The 3,819-nt window shown below is 32.4% G+C and overlaps 1 pseudogene; it reads right to left on the minus strand.

Moving 5' to 3' along the window:
- Window positions 1-637: 637 nt before the first annotated feature.
- Window positions 638-1,575, minus strand: LOC102029350 (annotated as a pseudogene).
- Between the last annotated feature and the right edge of the window lie 2,244 nt (window positions 1,576-3,819).

Below are 3,819 nucleotides of genomic sequence, written 5' to 3' on the forward strand. Positions count from 1 at the left end.
ACTTATTCTTGATATCGTTTTTTTCTTTTTTATAAGAGATCAGGTTGCACTACTCTGTATGGATTTAAGCAATGAATTATCCACTGTTATGATATTTTGTACAAAATTACTTTGAGTCTGGAAATTTATTTTATAGCACAACAAATGAAGCAGAAGGCTCATAACCATGTAATTCACCAATTTGAACACATACATGATGGCATTTTGAGACAGGTAAATTAAAGGTTTGAACAGAAAGGTGCAAAGACACAGAATAAAAATTTTTAAATGAAATTAACACACAATCAAGAAAAGTTCATTAAAATGTTAACCCTTAAGATAATGTAGGAGTTTGTTGAACAAATGTTAGGTTCTTCCTTAAATTATTTAAGACATAGAAAGACTGGTCGGTTAATTTCCCCATGAGGAAGGGTCATTCATGTTTGGATTTTAGGAAAATATTTACAGTGTTTTTTTCCTTGATTAGTGAATGTTAAATTTCTAGGACTACATTAAACCTATACTTGTATTGGAAGGCTGGAATAGTAATATAGTAATATGTAAATAGTAGATATGAATTAAATTTCCTGAATTTGTACATATTTTATAAAATCAGTGTATTATCAATTTGAGGTACCTGGAATTATGTTTCTGGACATTAAGTATTTCCGTGGGAACCCATGTAAATATTTCTCAACCTTTTCATAGCATTTTTCATCTCTTTATTTCTCAGTGCATAAATGGCTGGATTTAGGAGAGGAGTAAAAACAGAATAAAGCACAGCAAGAAATTTGTCCAACCATGTGATATTTAGTGGGCACACATAGATGAAGATGCAGGGCACAAAGAAGATCACCACCACTGTGATACGGGCAGTGCAGGTGGACAGAACCTTGGAAGCACAGGTTTTAGAGCTTTGGTGGACGGTGAGAAGAATGTATGTGTAGGAAATAAGCAACAGAACAAAGCAAGTTACATCTACAATACCACAGTCAATATTCATTAAATTTTCCAAATTATAAGATTCCATGCAGACCAGTTTGATTACCAGTGGTATATCACCAAAGAAGCTGTCTATTTCCCTGGCCCACAGAAAGGCAGATTCATAATCACAACCAGGTGACTCAAGGCATGCATAAGATCAATGTTCCAGGAAATCAACACCAGCCTAGTGCACCTTTTCCAGCTCATGATGGTTGAATAGTGCAGTGGTTTGCAGATGGCCACAAAGCAGTCAAGGCCATTACCACCAGCAGCACCATCTCATCTGCTGCAATGAAGTGGGTGAAGACAATCTTGTACATGCAACCTCCAAAGGAAATGGACTCATTCTTTCTGAGAAAGTCTGTGATCAACTCAGGAGTTGTCACTGAGGAAAACCACATATCAACAAAAGACAAATTGGCTAAAAAGAAATACATGGGGGAATGCAGAATGTGGGTCAGCGACAATTAAAATCATGATGACAGTATTTCCCAATACAAAGATCACATAAAGCATCAAAAATGCCATGAACAGTAAGACCTGAGTATTCCATGAGTGGCAAATTCCAAGAAGTACCAATTCTGAGACTACAGACTGACTTCCTCCACCCATTTTATTTAGTGTATCCAGAAAAATCCTAGAAAGGATGAATTATCAATTAATGAAAAGAAAAATGGGAATTAACTTTAGAATTATATGTTCACATTGAAACTTACTATTGATATCTGAAACTACAAAGTATGCAAAGAGAAACATTACTCAAATATAAGTGGCATTATTGCTCAAAGAGAATATTAACTAAAATGAACTTTCCAAGGACAGCATTAGAAGAGATTGCTATGCAATTTGACAAATTATATGATACCATTTCTTTGTGCTCTCTGTAATAAGTTTTGGTGGAACCTTTGCTATAGAACACTGTAAAATTAAAATTTTATTTTATTAGGAATTTAGATTTCCATGGATTCTTGGTACAGAACAAGATAGTTTTGCTTTTAGAAAAATCTCTAAGAGAGAACAGTCTCAATTGGGATAATACAGGCATCTCTGGGGACTAGGAGAATCACTTCAAGTAAGCCAAGCTGAAGATATTGATAAATTTTCCAAGAGGGGATTAAAGATTTACCTCAAGAGATATTTCTACACTTGATCTTAGACAAAAGGCCAGGAAGTGATCAACAGGTATTCCTATGGAAATAATTTACTTCTGGATCACATGATAGTGTACTCATACTTGTTGATCTGTCTTGTACGTGTTCATAACTGGGGAGTCATGGCATAAAAATAATTTCTCAGGTTAGCATCTTAAATAATCAAATATTTGCCTCTTTTATCACTTCTTTTAAATTTCCAGGGTATCTTCCTAGCATTTTAGCTTTTAAAAAACCTTTATAATTCTTCAAATATGTAAAATAAAACAGAAATAATACAAATATTATCCAGAATTGTATCAATCTTTTCTTTCTACAGAAAAGCCAATTTTTAAATTTTATCTATCTAAAATAAATGTTAAGGCAACTTTTTTAATGGGGCAAGATCTATATGAAGGCCATATAATAAATATTTTCTGTGATGATTTAGATGGAAACCACGCACATAATTAATCACAAATTAAAATTTATAATATAATAGAATTTGTTTAGTAAAATAGATTTGAGAAAAATCTGTTAATGTAGCATCATATAGAAGTGAATTAACATAAGTGGTGGTAACTCAGATTTATATGCAAACTTGATGAATTTGATAATTCCACACAGTTTGGTGTCATGACACATGTCTATAATTGCAGCACTCTGGGAGGCTGAGGCAGGAAGTTTGAAAACTTGAGCCCAGCCAGGGCAACTTTGTGACTTAATAAGCCCCTGTCTCAAGAATAAAAAGTAAAAAAGAGGCTAAGGATGTAGTTCAATGTGAAAGCTATAGATTAAATCCCTGGTACTCCCCCACACATACATACACATACACACAAAGCAAGTTACATATAATTTAAATTTGTCAACAGAAAATAATTCCATTGAATTATATCAATGGATACTATAAATAGACATTGAAATATTACAGTCTGAAGATCATGGAAATTATAAATATTATTTATCAAACATTATTTATTATCTATGTACTATTTTTAAAATGAGAAAAAATCATAACACACATGTAAGTAAAGCGCAACTTTTTTAGTTTTAAGTAAAGAGAAAGTTAAACTTTCAGTGAATATCAATTATTTACTTCCAAATAAAACAATATTGCTTATGTGTATGTAGGTGGACAGCACTCATAAATCTGGAGGTTGGAAACATGTTTCCCCTTTTCATTTCCTTTTTCATCATTCTTTATTGGTATTGTTTCAGGTTGTGACTCATCTTCTTTTCTTCATTGCAGCTACCAGTGTGGGGCCAAGAGAGCAAGTGAATAACAAAAACTGATACTTTTGCATGAATGATATTTTTACCATCCCTTTTACTGAAGACTCAGAGCAAAGACTAAGGATGGAGAGAAGATTCTTGAGGAGAAATTAGGTTACACATACATTTTCTATAGAAAAGGAAATATGTGATAATAATCTCATAATTTAAAAAAAATCAATTCTGCAATACAGGTTTACCCAAATCCAAAGAAAATGCACTGATATTTACACTATATAGATTTGAATAACCTGTTGTTTTTTGAAAAACTTAATTTCTTGTTGGCACAAAGATTCAACAAAACACTTCTGTATCTGTTAGAATAATTTACATAAACTTTAAAGTCAGATGATTGAAATTTCACTTCTTTACTTATTCTTATATCCTTGCATTAAAACTATTTGCTTCCCTATTTGTTAAAAAAGCACACTCAATTTAATAAACACGGTGTGTT

Source organism: Chinchilla lanigera, unplaced genomic scaffold (genome assembly GCF_000276665.1).
Source record: "Chinchilla lanigera isolate Chin_1 unplaced genomic scaffold, ChiLan1.0 scaffold00213, whole genome shotgun sequence".
Classification (NCBI taxonomy): domain Eukaryota; kingdom Metazoa; phylum Chordata; class Mammalia; order Rodentia; family Chinchillidae; genus Chinchilla; species Chinchilla lanigera.